This window comes from Coloeus monedula, assembly GCF_965178545.1.
Source record: "Coloeus monedula genome assembly, chromosome: 2".
NCBI lineage: Eukaryota > Metazoa > Chordata > Aves > Passeriformes > Corvidae > Coloeus > Coloeus monedula.
Window position 1 is genome coordinate 118094099 of NC_138782.1, and position 17068 is coordinate 118111166.

The 17068-nt window shown below is 43.1% G+C and overlaps 1 protein-coding gene across 5 annotated transcripts in view; it reads left to right on the forward strand.

Moving 5' to 3' along the window:
- Positions 1–17068, forward strand: part of KIF13B (kinesin family member 13B) — a 119409-nt gene that overhangs the window by 21532 nt on the left and 80809 nt on the right. The window lies entirely within an intron of this gene.

Below are 17068 nucleotides of genomic sequence, written 5' to 3' on the forward strand. Positions count from 1 at the left end.
GAGAGGAAGCAATTATCTGGTTGCTGAAACCACATTTGCAGCAGCTGGAGCTTACACACATCTCTACTGCCTACAAGTTTTCTTACTTAAACACCTGCCCTAAGCAGCAAAGAGGTTGTGAAGCAACTTCATACTGAAACCTCCCACCCATGCTCTGCTCCCGCCTGTGCAAATCCTCTCTGCAGAGTTGGCACACGTGGTTTTATATCTCCCTGTCACCACTGAGGTATCTTCCTGTGCTGCTAAGAGTTTAATTGAATTGCAGGAGGAGCACTAGCAAGTCTTTCACAGTGTTCCCAGTGCAGGAATTATGTGGGATTAGTAGAACTATGGCAGGTTCACACCGCACAGGAGTGCAAGTGGTGCAGAGTAAGCTCAATTCTGTGTGCTAAGGAATTACTGCAGCATGTGGACATAGGGTGGGAATTGGGCATAGTCCTCCATGACCTGATTTCTGGTGATAATGAAGAATCTCGTGGTTAAATGATGAGGTGTTTTACTTGTGTAGGTGGCACAAGGTGGAACTGGTAGAGCTCTCCAAGAATGTGTGATGTATATTCTGGTACAGCTTCGTGTGAAATTATGTCAGTCTTTGGAATCACAGAATGGATTGAGTTGGAAGGGACCTTAAAGACCATCTCATTCCAACCCAAACCATGGCCAGGGATATCTTCCACTATTCCAGGTTGCTCCAAGCCCCGTCCAGCCTGGTCTTGGACACTTCCAGGGATCCAGGGGCAGCCACATCTCCTCTGGGCACCCTGTGCCAGGGCCTCCCCACCCTCACAGCCAGGAATTCCCTCCCAATATCCCACTCAAATCTCCCCTTTTCCAGTTTGAAAGCATTCCCCCTTGCCCTGTCCCTCCATCCCTTTGTCCCAAGTCCCTCTCCAGCTCTCCTGGAGCCCCTTTAGGCACTGGAAGGAGCTCTCTGGGTCCTTCTCTTCTCCAGGTGAACACCCCCAGCTCTCCCAGCCTGGCTTCAAAGCAGAGGGGCTCCAGCCCTCAGAGGATCTCCATGGCCTCCTCTGGTTTCACTCCAACAGCTCCACGTCTTTCCTGTGCTGGGTTCCCAGGGCTGGATACAGTGTCCCAGGTGGGGTCTCACCTGAACAGGGCAGAAGGAGACTCCCCCCCTCCCCTGCTGCCCATGCTGTGGGATGAGCCCAGGGCAGTGTTGGCTTTCTGGGCTGAGATTGTTGAGCACTCTGTAATCAAATATTTCCTCATACCTTTGTTTTCCTTGTCCTCCAGTCCCTGTTCAGGTTTCTCAGGTGACATTTTCCCAGGTCAGGTCATGCCAACAACCCCTTTCCAGAGGCCGTGGCTGAGATTCTGTGTACTCTGTGACAGCTCTTTTGCTGAGCAAGGAGATCACTTGGCTGCCTCCAGGTGATCCTGGGAGATCTGAGAAGCAGAGGAGTCCTGAAATAATTCAGAATTTCTGTTGGAGTGACGGCAGGCTTACACATGGCTGTCTTAAACACAGGGCTGTGGCTATGGAGTCACAGGCTGGAAGGGACCTCTGGGGGTATCTACTCCATCCCGCCCTCCTCAGGCAGGGTCTCCTGGAGCTGTTTACCCAGGATTATGCCCAGATGTTTTTTTTAATATCTCCAGATATAATTTCTGTAGCTCTCTGTGCATTAATAAAACCGTAAGTTGTTTGTGTGCTGCTGAAGAGTGACCTGATTCCAAGTGGAATTTGGATTACACCTGTCTTGCTGAGATGTGGGAACTAAGCTGACAGAACTCAGTATAAATACCAGCTGTCACTGGATAATCATGTCCATAATTAATATGTTTGAAAGTGAGAGACAAGTTCATTTTCAAGGCAGTCGTGATGTCAGCAGTTAATTGTAGCTTCATTTGCGAGGGGTTGTTGGCAAGGCACAAGTCTGTACCTTTTGGTAAATTATATTTAGCAGAGCATCCATCCAGAAACTATAAAAATTAATCACAATTATTTAATGTTAGTCTTGAATAGTTATCTTCTAAATGAAAACTTAGTTTATGTCTCATGTTGAAGTGGTACCCAAAGAAATTCCAATTCAAGCAGGGCTGAGTGTTTCTTGTGTTTTAACTGTTGACTGCTTTGGCTTGTGTGGACACAACCTCTGCAGGATGTCCTTTGTCCTGAAAATTCAAGGATTTAAAAATTATTTTGTCTCTCCTTCAGTCATTTGTCATTTGGGGAGGATCTTGCCTGAGCTTTTGGATTAGTTCTGGGAGGTTCTTCAGCACATCAGTGATGATAACCTTTAGCAAAATTTGCCACGCACGCTCCAGGTTACCATGGCTTTTGAAAACAGCATTTTTTCCTTACATTTTGAACATTAACGGCTTGGATCCTTGAACCTTGACAATGGCAGATGTTGGTGAAGTGTTTTTTAAGTTTTCTAGAAGGAAAAAGGTTGGATAGGAGAAGGGATAATGTGAACAGATTCATTCAGACACTGCAGGTGAGGTAGAAAGATGAGTGTTCAGGAGTTCATGAGTTCTGGTTATGCCGGTACCTTAGACTTGCTGCAAATTTTGGCAGATATAATTCCAAAGACTTCAGTGGCACTAGCAAGTTCTAAAACTGTTGCCAAGTTGCATAAAAGTCATTAAGCCTTGTTTATTGTCAGGGTTAATGCTTAGAAAGAGCTTGATTCCTTCAGGAAAAGTATTGAAATCCATCCTTGCAGAAAAGTGAAGTTTATTTTTATCACAAAAGAAAGTGACTTGACAACTTAGTCTCTCCTGGCATCTTGAGGCCAACAAGAAACTAATTAGAGCATAATTGTGGTTTCTCCTGCTGTTGTCCCATCTGTGTGCAGTGGTTTATGAGATATTATAAACATGGATGAAATGGCCATAAGTTAAAAATCTTTGCTGTTTTGCAAATGATTGCGCTTGGAATTGTGACTGGAGTTTTGGAGCAAGTTTTTAATCTGCATTTGCAGGGGATCATAATGAAAAATAATGAGCTTATAGTCAGACGTGAAAATCTATTTATGGGAACTCAAAAAGGAGGAAAAATCTTATGCTGAAATGGTTACTAAATTTTAAATTGTGATTTGAAGGATGTCGTTTGAAGACCTTTTAAAACCTATTTATAAATCAGATTCTTTTAGAATACAGTACCAAAGGCAGTATGGAAAATGAGTAATAATGGCAGGAGTACAGTATAAGATTTTTGTTCTCCCTTAAAAGGAGATATTCAGTTTATTATTTGAATTCCAAGTCACTGGAGCCTGTTCTTATGTGAGTCTCTTCCCACTGATGCTTTATAGGGAATCTTTTTCATTGCTAAACCAACTGAATATACTCAAATTATGGCTTCTCCTGCAAGGCCCACTTGTAGCCTTTTTCTATTATTTAATGCTAAAGAAAAAAAAGAAAATTTAAAATATCATACCAATGGTGCATCTGAAAAAGGGTTTCCTCTGTGTCTGCATCCTTGTTTCAGGTTTTTGAGTGGTAGATGGGAAGAGACCCCAAAAATGGCCTTGAAAACTCCCTGCAGAGTGACCTCACCCTGTTGCCCTGATGGTGTCTCCTCCCAGGCAGGGCACAGTGCCTGAGGCGAAGCAAACTTGTCCAAGGAGAGAATTATCTGTTGCTGCAGGATTTGTGCAGAAGACCTGTAGTGATCACAGAGGATAAAGAAGAACCCCTTGGAAGTGATTTCTGTGCTTTCGAGCTGATGCTTGTTCAGGGGGTGCCTCTTTTTCCCCTTCCCACTCGTCTCTCTTCCCTTGCATCCATCATGTTTGTGATGTACAAACATGGATAAGCAAACTGTTGGCTTGATCTGAGTGGAATATATTGAATTATAGAATGGTTTAGGTGGGAAGGGACCTTAAAACTCATCCCATTCCAACCCTGACACCTCCCACTATCCCAGGCTGCTCCAAGCCCAATCCAGCCTGGCCTTGGACACTTCCAGGGATCCAGGGGACGACACAGCTTCTCTGGGCATCCTGTGCCATTGTTTTACCAATTCTGAAGTATTTTGGGGAGCACAGTTCTCATTCCTCTCTGGTAGATCAGTTTGCTGCCCAGAAAGCAGAGTTAGATGGATGGCTGAGTTTTTGGGTCACAGTCAGGTGTTAAATACTGCAGAGTAGTTGTAACACCAAACGGGTGGTTTTGTCCTGTGCTGGCTCTGAATAGCACTTTTCCACCCGTGAGCTACTAATGCAGGGTGTTTCACTTCAAGAAGGCCAACCCCAAACCTGAGCAATTCTGAGGAGGCATCAAAACCCAGCATTTTCTGCCCTCTTGGGTGAACCTCCCTTTTTTGGAGGGAGCACTTTTCCTGGCCTGGTGCTCTTGCCTAGGTGACCACAGCTGCTCTAAATGCTTTATTGATTTTTAAGTAACACACAGCTATGGGTTACTTCACCATAAACTTGGAGTATTTGATGGAATCAGTGAAGTGAGGACGTAGCAGCTTTGTCTGCAGGCTCACACTTCCCCCTGCAGCCATAAAATAGCTGCTAGTGCTGGAGTTTTGTTTTAACCCCCCTGCAAGGTTTACTTTGCCATTTATCAGTTGAAACAATGCAGCCACAGAGAACTTCAAAGTCCCTTTGCTTCACAGCAATGATCCAGGCAGAGCAGGTTCCTTCCTGTAAACACTCACTTTCCAGGGCTCAAAGTCTTTATTTTTAAAAGCATCTTTATTAGGAATCACCTATTAATGCTGTGTCCAGGAGTTTCTCAGTGTGTATGATCCTCCTGTGCTGTGGGAAACTAAATTAATCTTTCTATATTCTTAGAAAGTTGGACAGGGTGGGTCGAATTGGGTTTTTTGTTGATTTTTTTGGATGTTTCTACATGCTGTAACATTTTATTCCTGGTAGTTAAACGTAGACCTTGCACACAGAACCACCAAATGCGTATCATGTTTATCTGATGAATCACTGCTTCAAAATAGCTTATTCCCTTTCATCAGGTTTTTAATTAGCAGTGGTTGAGGATTTGATGCAGATGGAAATATTGTTGATCATCTGAGATTGCTTATTGCAGTGAAAGATTTACTGCTGATAACTCTTGTGGTGTCAGCAACAAAAGTGATGCTGGTTCAACACTGCTTGTTTCAATCCTGCAAGGTAAAGAGGGGCCAATTGAGCTGTTTGAAATGACAGAGATATTTTCTAATAGTCTGAGTGATTAATTATTCCCTTTTCCACCTTCTGTCCCACTTGTTTACTGATACTGTCTGCTCATCTGCTGGCACTCGAGACTTTTGATACCATGGTGATTTTGGCTGAGGATCTGTGCTGCTTTCATGTGGGGATCCCTCTCTAAGTGGAGTGTTAGTGTAGTTTCCTTGACAGAAACGTGAAGTGCATGTTGATGGAGTTATGCTTTCTATTTAGCTAAAGCCAAAAAATAGAAAGAATTTTGATTTCTGCCATTTGGTACTTGCAAATTAGTTGCTGTAAAATTCTTTTGCAGTAGTAATTCTGTGAAAACAAGACCATTTTCTGTTCTGTAGCCTTGTTTGCTCTTTGCCGTGGCATTTTTTATTCTGGGATTTTATTGGAATAATTCAGTAAAATATCCATTCCCATTATATTTTATATATATATATATAAGCCAGGTAGTCTTTAAGCTGGGAGTATAGAATGGCTTTTTAGCTGCTTATCCCTTGTTTCTTAATTCTTGACAAGGAGAGCACATGGAAAGGTTTGGAAGATACCTTAGGATAGGACTGAGGATAAAATGTGACATTTTGTGTGTTAGATAAGTGCTGTTAACATATAGTTGTCACATTACTGAAATTACTTTGTTTTGCTCAAATATACCTTTACAGCACAGGTTTTAGAGGCTGAGGGATCATAAACAGTGAAGTATTTCATCTGCTGGAGTTACCAGAAGATTTCAGTGTTTGATACAAAGTGCTGCCATCGCCTTGGAAATCTGCGTTGTGACAAGGGGAAGGTGGCACGAAGACTAAGTGTGTGAACGCCTAGAACTAGAAAAATACAAGTTGGGAATTTATCTGTACCACTCTTAGGAGCAAAGGTTATGAACTGTTGGAACTGGCTGTGACAGGTAACAGTGAGTTCTTGTTTGCAGTAATGAGGATATGTTTCAAAAGGAGCAGTAACAGCCAAATGTCATAATGTGTAGCTGGTGTTTGCAAGGTCAGGTTGGCTGTGTAACACTTCCTTCCAGCTTTAAGATCTCTGAATATTGAGAGGATGTGATGGCCCGACTTAAAGTGGTGCATGGTTGTGGTTTGGAAGGGACCTTAAATCTCATCCAGTCCCACCCCCTGCCATGCACAGGGATACCTTCCACTAGCCCAGCTTGCTCCAAGCCCTGTCCAACCTGGCCTCAGACACTTCCAGGGGCAGCCACAGCTTCTCTGGGCACCCTGTGCCAGGTCCTCACCACCCTCACAGCCAGGAATTCCTTCCCAATATCCCACCTATTGCTGCCCTCTGGCAGTGGGAAGCCATTCCCTGTGTCCTGTCCCTCCATCCCTTGGCCCAGGTCCCTCTCCAGCTCTCCTGGAGCCCCTTTAGGCCCTGGAAGGTTCCGGTTGCCTTGGCAGGAGCAGCTCCATGAACAAACCTCAGTTAATGTGGCAGAAGGGAGGTGCCATCTGGGGAAAGGCAGGGCAGTACTTTGCTTTTGGGCCTTAAGAAATACCATCTCCTTCCTCTTCTCTTCTTTCTGAAGGCCTTAAATGCTGGACAAAATGACTTGTGCCGTGAAGTTCTCTTCCTTAGGTTGGCATGACCGGCAGCAAAACATGGAGCAGGGAGGGGAATGAGGAACACTGAGTTCAGGCTCTGCTGCCAACACCCAGAGCCTTGGATAAGTTACTGTTCTCCTTTGTCATATCCATGCAGTGGGAACAATGCAAGAGGCATCAGCAGACTTGTGATTCTTTTATTTTGTTCCAAAATTAAAAAAAAAAAAAAAAAAGGAACGCTTCACATTTATTCCATGTGTTTCTGAATCATCTTGTGTGTGTTGATAGCACAGGTAGCTGAGTTAATGCCAGTGAACTCGTGGGCAAATGCATTCAAGAACCCAAACTCAGCCTGATCTAAGGGTTATAACATTTAAATGTAGATATTTTTGAAATATCATGCTGTGGTAGTCTGATAGGACATGTTTAAGAACAGAAAGGAAATAAACTCACTGGGCTTGAAATGCTGCCTGCTTTGTTGTGTACTGGTAATTGATAGATCTCTGGGCTCATTAGTTAAACTAAGCAGTGTTATTTTTATTTTATCTTATTTCTATCAAGTACAGGGACGTTTATGTGTGTGCTTGGCCATGGTTTTCTTTCTAATGAAGAAGGGTTGTTTCCTATGCAGGGTTGTGTCATTTGAAAGGTTTTCATATTTAATTTTTCTTTTAAGCACTCGTAAGTCATTGGAAAAAATTACATTTAGCAGTTGAACTTAAAAAAGCAGTTTCATTGGAGAAGAATAAATAGGGGAGGATACTGAGAGATCTGATTTTTTTTTTTTTTTCCTGCTCATTCCTATTGGGTTTACTCAGTGATTTTTAGGCAGGCCAAGTACTCTGCCTGATTTCTTAAAGGAGCCTTGCACTTGACACAAAAGTGCTTGAGAGTTTAAAAATCACTCTTTTGGTATCTGAATCCACTTCAGCTTAAAAATAAAAATCATACTAGGTATTCCTCATGTTTGTAATGTGCATGGGTTACAAAGGAGCTGTGATTGCAGCGCTGGCAGCCTTTCAAGCAGCCTCTTACAATACAGCTTTATGCCTGTAACATATTTTCTCTCCCTTTCTTTTTGCGAGTCATGTTTTAAACACATTTCTTTCCCTTTCAACTCTGGAAGGCAAATGTAATGTTTGAAACGCTGTGTTGTGCTTGGAGAGGCTGGATTTTCCTCTTATTCTGTGAAACAATAAATGGAAACTGGCATGTTTGGAATTGCACAACCCAACTCTTCCCCCTGGGACCGTTCGGTCATTAAATTCCTGATGGGAAAATGGAAGTTCCAGGGTAAAAATAGAGGTGTAAGGACGGAGATGTGTGCAAGGAAGGGTTTTGTCAGGTATTTGCTTTTAACACAAAAATGTTTTGAAGCTCTTCCGTGCGGGCCTACTGTTGTAATTCGTTCCAGCTCTGATTCTTGGGAGTTTCAAAACCCTGTGTCCTTTTGCTATCAGTTCTACCCAAAACCAGGTGCACCTGGGTGCTTGTGCAGTCAGGTGAGGCTGCATCCCAGTGCAGCTCCAGCCTTGCATAAATGCTAATTTATGGATTGTATTGGGGGAGGAGAGAGAAAACTGCACAGAAGCTGCCCCTCTACTACTTTGATTTATAATTGTGCTGCTTGTACAAAGTGGAGATTGATTTCCTGGACACTGTGACCAGCACAAAGCAGTGCTTTGCTGTCACCCTTCAGTCCAGCCCTGAACCAGGGCCAGGACAGGTTGTCCCCAAGGATAAACCCCCTCTTTTCCTCCTAAACATGTTGGAGTAGTGGTAACTCACAAGAGAAGCCCCCCCTTTGTGCTGCTGTTCAGCAAAGCTTGGTAAGAAACTGCTACTGATTAATTAAGCAAAGCCATTGGGTGTGATGAGTCTGCAGTGACAGTCCATCGTTCAACATCCCATCTTCACCTTGTGCTTAAAATAGTACCTGAAATTTATGTATGGCTTTATTTTTATGGGAGCTGGTTAGGAAATCCTGGAATATACATACTCCAAGAGCATGGGCAGTTCTAACAAGGGCAGTACCTGTTGCTGCAGTACCTGTCGAGAGGAATTTTCTTGCTGTGTCCTGTTTTCCTGTGCCATCAAATGACCAAATTGAATATCCAGACTCTTTTCTGTGTTTGTTGTTGTGCTTGGACAGACTCATTCAATCAGCTGCATGAATGAGCACTTAAGGGTTTTATAAGCCAGAATGGACAAATTATGGTAATTTTACATCTTGTCTATGTTGTTATCCTGGCTGCAGAGCAATAAGGAGGTTAAAGGAATACTGTCAAGGTGACAAAGGTACCAGACTGTCTTACCTAAAACCTGTAATTTTTTGCCATATATATCTGAATACTTTGATTTTAGAGTGTTCTTTCTCCCTATATTTAACTTCATGACATTTAGAAGCAGAGAGAAGGGGCAGAACGGTGCAAATGTGTGGTGTGAAATCCGTATCAGCTTCTTGAGTTTGTCTCTTAAATACTGTCAGGTAACTTGATACTATCGGAACTTAATTTTATACAATTAGAACCTGTAATGGTTCTAGAAATTCGTATCTCTCTACTGAATATGGCAAACGTGCATTTAATACTACAGAAAACGGAATGCAATAGAGAAATGGGTCACTCTTTAGTGTATTTCTGCTTAGGAGTGCCAGTGTCTTTTATATGGGCTTTGCTAAATAATTGTGTTTACGTGGCTGAGAATTTGATGCTCATAATCAGAGGTGATTAAACAAACAAAAAAATGCAACCAGCTTAAACCCAACCAATTGAGTAACATCTAAAGTGGATAAATTAGCTGATATCATATGTTAAAATCAAGCCTGTGTTCAAAAAGAACTGATAGCAGTAGCCAAGGACAGCAAGGCTGCTCCTGAAGGCTGATTTTTGAGGAATTCACTCAGCTGGAAGATGTGCACTGATCTTTACATCAATATCCCTTTGCTTTTTCCCGCTCTCCTCTACCGTGTCAACTCTTGTATTTAGTTCTTACGGTGTCACAGGCTTTTATCTGAGAGTTGATATTCATTTCACATGTGTTAAGTTGGGGTTTTTTTTGTCAAAGTCCTTTCCCCTTGCAGCAAACATGCCGAGGGAAAGGGACCTCTTTTACCCACCACTTTTGGGCCTGTGTTTTGAGGAAAACAACTGTTAACAACCTGTGTTTTTTGCAACACAGGCATCATCCTAGAGCAGCTGACCTTGGATAGTTTCCCAACATGCCTGCAGAATAAGAACTTTTTCTTTCTTGTTTCATGTTGGCAGCAGGAGGAGGAGGAGGATAGCCTGGTCTATCCACAGGAGTGGGTTCCAACCTGTGTTTTTAGGACTGGCTGTGGGAGGGGGGCATGGATGTCCTGCACTGTCACTACAGGCTCTGCAGAAGAAAGTCGGCTGTCTGTAAATGCAGATTTGTTCATTTTGGCCTCACAGACCCTTCAGAAAATTGTGATGGTTTTAGTAAGTGGGGGGGAAAAAGGCTGAAAAACGTTTGTAGATGATGTTGCAGCTAAAAAATTCTGTCTCATCGTGGCTCCAGCCATGGGCTCTATGAGACAATTGCCAGCAAGAGCAGGGAATGTGGAAAAGGAAAGGTGTGGGGCTGTAAAGAGTGATTTTACTCTGGTGTCTCCTCATCTCCCTGATCTCAGCCCTGTGCTCCAGATGAACAGACCAGACTGGGGACTGTCAGAGATAATTTTGGCTGTTGACTTTCCCCCCTCTCCCTGTTCAGAGAGGAAATATTGGCTACATGTCTGTGTTTTCCCTGGTGCAGCATATTTTCAGTTTGTAAATCTCTGGTAGCTGCTGGTGTACAGCAAACTTCTTCGTGAAGTTACCAGTTTAGGGATTACTATTTTTCCCCTCAGTCATGGCTTTTATGACTAAATGATGGTTTACAGTGGTGGGCAAAGTGTGAGCTCTGTGGAACAACTAATCCACAAATATTCTGTAGTTTATTTTTAATGAGATTTCTGGCCAACTTCATTGCATTAATTTTTCTTCCCCTCTGACAGAGAGTCCTCCTTCCCCTTCCCACCCCTACCTCCACCAAAAACAGAGGTTGGCCATTAAAGATAATGTTTTCTTTAGCAACTTGTATGTGTGGGTGGTTTTTGTTTTGTAAGGAAGCAACCGAGTGGATGCATCTCCCCACGGTTTGGGGGAGTTACAGCCAGGAAAACGTCCCCATGGAAATGAAAATGGTTGAGTTTATTTGATGTAAGTGGGCAAGGAATTGTTGTAACAAGGAACTGTTGTTACAAAACATTTTTTATGGTAATGACACAAACGGGAAGGAGAAGAGCTGACCTTCAAGTTCCATGTTAGGTTCCAAGTGGGATTGTTGGGTTTTTGCAGTGACTGCGTAGCTGCTTTGTGCCTCTGAGCGATGCAGGGGATCCAGCAGGACAGTTTTAGAGGAATAATTTGATTAATGATTCTTGTTTTGTCATTGCATGTGAATAGTTGTGTGTTGAGAATTAGATGTATAGTCTTTACTGGACAACTTCGAGCTGCTCAAAATGGTCTGATGTCTTTTGGATTTAGAAGAATAAAATATGGGTGATTATAAGAGCAGTTGCTTCAGATTTGAGAATAAGCCAGTCCTGCTCATCTGATAAAATTCCAATATCTGCCTGTTCATCAACATAGATATTCATAGCTGCTTTTTGTAATTCAGGATGAGCAGAAGGTATTGTTGGGTACCGTTCTAATTTCCACATTTCATTTAGCATTAGCAAAAATAATGCTTTTCTTGGTGATGTGTGTGTTTAAAATAATTAAAAGAGCTTCTTAGGATACAAGTAGACACATCTGCTTTTATTCTTGTTTTAGGGCACTGCTGTGCTCAGTGCTAAATCATGATAGTGTCACATAAAGTGCTTTTGCATGTGCTGTCCCATATGAAGCACAGTCAAGCAGGCAACAAGTTGCATCTAAAAGCAAGATATTTTTCAGCCAGAAGAGACGAGCAGCAGGCAGCCCAGGAGTTCAAAGTTAGCATTCAGCAGGAACCATTCTTGGGCTCTGTGCAGTGCACATGAAAGCCTCACATCCCATCCCTGTTTATGAATACCAGCAACTTGCTGTGTAGCCCACACTTGCAGGCTAAAAATAACTTCCTTGCAATGCAAACTTGGCATCAGGAGCCGACAAGTTTATTTGGTATCACCTTTAGGTGGGGTTTTTTTTCAGGGAAATTAATGGCTCCTTTGCTGTGTATGTGAACTATCACACTATTTAATCACTGAGACCACAAAATACTAAACTCTTTTCCACATGGCACATAGGAGAATTCGTCTCCCAAATAGATTATTGGAAAATGAAAAGAGAAGTTTTAAGTAAAACCAGCTGCCAGCAAGTGTCTGGTGCTGGTGGCTGCTGTGAAACAAAAGAACAGCATGAGGAGGTAAACATTAGTTCAAATTTTGGGTTGGAGTTGATTTTTTTTTTAATCATTTCAGGTTTTTGCACTTCTAGAATTTCAACTTTGTGCAGAGAGTGTTGTGCCCAACGCAAGCGGAGCTCACATGGAACACAGGCTGTATTTCCCTCATAAAGAAATGATACAAAATATGCAATAATTGTGGGGGTTTTAGTGAGGGTAGATTATTTTTAAAGGCTGCAAAAGTTGCACAACTCCCTGACAGGAGGGTGAGGTCGGAGTCCATCTCTCCTCCCAGGTAATGAGTGACAGGATGAGGAGAAATGGCCTCAAGTTGTGCCAGGGGAGGTTTAGATTAGACATTAGGAAAAATTTCTTTGTGGAAAGGGTTGTCAGGCACTGGAACAGGCTGCCCAGGACCGTGGTGGAATCACCATGCCTGGAAGTGTTCAAAAAAAGTGTGGATGTGGCACTTGGGGACATGGTTGAGTAGTGACCGTGGCGATACTGCTGGTTGACAGTTGGAGTTGATGCTCTTAGAGGTCTTCTCTAACCTTTAGGATTCTACAGTTCCGTATTTAGGTGAAGAATGTAGAAGTACGAGCAAGAAATTCCCTCAGATTCCAGCAAGGAAATGTGATTGCTTTTCTGGGCCATTAGGGGTTTTTCTCTCTTTAATTACATTGCTTTGTGGCAGAATTGACTGGCAACAGTATTTTTGCAGGGCTATAGCACATGGTCAGTGACGAGAATGGAGGTATTTCTACATTTTCCTCAATGCCCAAGTACCCCTTTGTATTAATCATTCCTGGCAGTGGGAACCAGCGCACAGGTCCCAGTTTCTGGGTGACAGATTGCTCTGTTCACTAGGACTTCCTATAAAACCAGTTTATTATGGTGTTGTTCACAGAAAAGCCAAACAACTGTGGTCCTCATCCAGGATGGACATTGTAGATGCTTTAGTCCAGAAAAAGCTTTGGAGCATTGAATTCACAGCGTTGGATCTGTCCTGCAGTTGGAGCAGCGTCATTTGAGATTAGATCTAAGAGGTTTTTTTAAAAGAGGTCCTGGCACAGGTTGCCCAGAGAAGCTGTGGCTGCCCTGGGTCCCCAAGGCCAGGTTGGACAGAGCTTGGAGCAGTCTGGGAGAGTGGAACGTGTCCCTGCAGGGTTGGATCAGATGACTTTTAAAAGGTCCCTTCCAAACCATCCTAAAATTATGTTCACAGTGGCTACATGAGACTCGTTCACACACAGCCCTGGGGCATCATTTCTTGTTATCCAGCCCCGTGATTCCCTGTTCTGTCTGCTATTTTCCCTGTTTTCAGCCCCTTTATATTGTCTAAGTGAGGGGAAGGTACTAAATAGCCACAAAGCTGCATTTGTGCAGCACAGAACACTTGACCATACAATGAACTTTTAATTGGCCTGAACTGAATGTAACCCAGCACATGTGTAATGTCCCGAAAAGGACTTTTTTTAAAATATCTACAGCCACAAACAGCTTTTGCTCCAGAAACAGTGTTATGGAAGGGTTTAAGTCTCCTTTTGGGGTGTTATTTTTGTTTGAGGGAGAGGTGTTGAAAGGGATTTCAAAAGAGAAGGCATGCTGGGGAGATAAACAGCTCTGGGAATAAGAGCAGCGCCGGAAGCACAGGAAGCAAATCCATGGTGTTGCTTGTGGGAAGCTCTTAGAAGTAATCAGTGATAAGAGTGAGGCAGGAGGAAATCTGGTTGGCAGCTGTGGCACTTTCAGCAACAACTCTGACCTTGGCTTGTAGGTGCTTTGAGGCTGCTGGGGAAGGATTTTCTGTCAGAGCTCCCGGTTTTTACCTGAATTCCCTTGGAAAATCTGCAGGCAACCTGCAGGGTGTAACTTCTCATCCTGTGGCTAAAGGCCCTGCCTCCCTCCTTCAGGCACTGCAAAAATACATGATAAAAGTTGGTGGTAGAGCAGAGGACTCGTGTTTGCACTTTTTAGAAGCCTAATCTAATCCTGGAGCACCAGGAGCAGTCTCCCAGAGATCTGCCCGAGGATGGGACTTGCATCCTCCTCTCAAACACTTTTCTTCCCTGCCCTGGGACAACATGAGGATTGGCAAGAGCCAGCGAGTCTCTCGCCAGAATCCAAGGCCAGGAGATTGGCTGGCAGGAAGGTACATGGTGGGATTTAGTCTGGCACGATTTACTTGGCTGAAAGGGATAAGTGATGGTGCACGGTGCCTGTTTCACCTTGCTAAATATCTGCATTCTGCTGCCAGAGCATGAAATGATAACTTAATCCCTGATTGCTCCTCAAAGCCCTGCAGGCCATGGTCTCTGGAAGAATGTCTGTCAGCCAAAAATGATGTGTGACTTCACCGAGCCCAGTTTCAGTGCCTTGTCCAGCTAACTCACTTCTGGATTAATTTAGGGCCAGATGGTTTTGCACTCTCAACGTTGTAGCTCCTGCACTTGGTCCCACCAGCCACACTCCTCTGCTAATGCCTGTTCCTGATTCCTGTTTTCTTCCCCAGCATGAATAAATCAGCAGCAGTAATGAACAAACCCTTCAGCAACTGCACATGTGTTTTTGGGGTGATGGGTGTTGGTACAAGTGTTTAGTGAAAGAATTTTTTGTACACAAGAATAACTATGGCTGGAAGAAGAAGTTAAGGAATAAATGTATATTCAAAATTACCTTCGTCATTAAATTCTTCAGGATTATCTGATTGCCCAAATGAGAGCTTTCAGTTGGAACACCATGGGCATGAAAGAACTGCAGTGCTTTTTAATAGTTCTGTGGTGTGTTGACTCAAGAATAGTTCACAAAATGTTTCCTACACTTAAAAATGACCACAGCCATTTGCCGAGGTGGGAGGGAGAGGAACAGACAAAGCCGATGGGTAGGTTCATCATGTGGCCAAAAAATGAATTTGGGAAATTTAGGGCACAGAGGAATGCTACAGTGAATCAGCAGCACCTATTTAGGATGAAATAGTTGGGCTTTTTTCACCAAATAATGAAGAAATCTGTATTTCTTCAGTATTTTTTCAGTCTGATGTTTCTCTTTGCTTCTCACTCCAAAGATGTTATTTTTTGTCTTCAAAACAAGTTCTCAATGCAGATCTGCTCACTTTAATGCAATTCTAGGTTTAAGCAAATATTTAATTCTGCCTAGAGCACTCTGACATTTTTTTCAGCAGTCTGGAGCCATTAGCAGGGCAGATACAGGATATGGGAGCCGAGCTGTCATGGTGAGGGCTTGCCTGTAATTTTCATAATATACTGTATTTTCCCTTTGCTTTTCAGCAAACAGGTCAATTATAGCTTATTTCTCATCCTCGTGCTGGGAAGGAAAAAGAGCTGATTGGAATGGTACACTGAGGATAAGGATTGCTTTTCTAGGTCAGGCAGAAGAGAGCTTGCTGCAAAAATGTTACCCTGGAAAGCAGTTCTTTCTTGATTTCTTTGGGACAAAGTTTGTGTTTATTGCCTCATGCCAGGTACTCCTGTAGGGAGATTCCTGGAGGGTAGGGTTAGATGAGATATTGGGAAGAAATTGGAATAATAGAATTGTAGAATTGTTTAGGTTGGAAAAGACATTTAAAATCATTGAGCCCAACCATTAGCCCAGCACTGCCAAGCCCACAATTAAAACACGGCCCTAAGCACCACATCACATCTCTGTATCTTTTAAATCTCTCCAGGGGGGTGATAAGAATATTGATTGCTGCCTGCTTCCTTGTCTCCACACTATCAGTCAGGTTGTCTTAAATGGGTTGGAGGAATATAGGCAACATTGAAAGAGTTGATCAGGGAGGGTACAGAGTCTGTGCTCTTGGGAAGAGCAAAAGACAGCGTGACTTTCTATTTTAAGAGACATAAACACTAATTTTACTCTAGCTGAATGTTTGAGGCTTCTAATACTTGTCAGGATTTTGTTGAAGTGCTCTTTTTGAGATGCCAGTGCCTTGACAAGCTGCTGTTCTCGTGGTTCAGATGAGTTTTGCTATTCTTTCACCTCCCAGGCTCCTTAGATGCTGATGGAAGGTTTGGGTTGAGATGACACAGATCTTGTGCAACAGCCTCTGGATTATCACTCTGATCATGGAACATGGATGTGCTGAAGTGAGGAAATTCACTTCATGAGGTCGTTACTGAACTGTGGAGCCAAGACAAACCACTTTTTTATGCTAATGACCAACCCTTCTTGCCTACAGTGCTTACTTTCTCCCTCCTCCCCATCCACCATTAGACCGACATAATTTGTGGTTTCCAGTGTGTTTGTATTTTAAATACTGCTTGAATCCCTCATTTGGAGCTGGCTCCAAAACAGGCCATGAATAGACTTTACCACATGAAAATAACACTGTGCTTAGCAGGCATCTGGTTCTGGAAGCACTAAAAATGACTCTGAGGTATAAATTTTGTCACTGTGCATGTACCCTCTTCATCAGCTCGAGATCCAGGGGTGCTGAAATTGCACTGAGATTCAGAAGGTGACAGGCTACTGTACCCAGTGAAATTCCCTATCTTGTAAATGCCCTGTGCATACACAAACTACACCAGTAAGATTGATTTCTTTACAAAATGTGGCCACAACAACATTCCCTTTGGAACTGCTGCCACTTCAAGCATTTCCTACTTGCTTAATGCCTGGTGGATCTGCTGAAGAAGTTGGAGAACCAAATCCAAAGAGAGGAAGGTGGTGCTCTCCACTGTAGGGCAAGGCAGACCTGTGGAACCAAAAAAGAGTTAAGGAAGCAATTTGACTTCTTATTTAGGCCTCAAGGCTGGAAGGTGTCTCCCAAGTTGCATCTGTGATTATCTAACACAAATCACCTGGACAGTTGTGAGATAAACGACTGAAAGGTCTTTGGGGAGTCAGAAAATGTCGAGTATCAGGTGTTAAGAGTACAGAGCTGCCTCATGGTGTTGGTAATTCAGTAGGAGAGCAGATGGGGAATTAGCAAGTACTCAGAGACACCTCTTCTACACA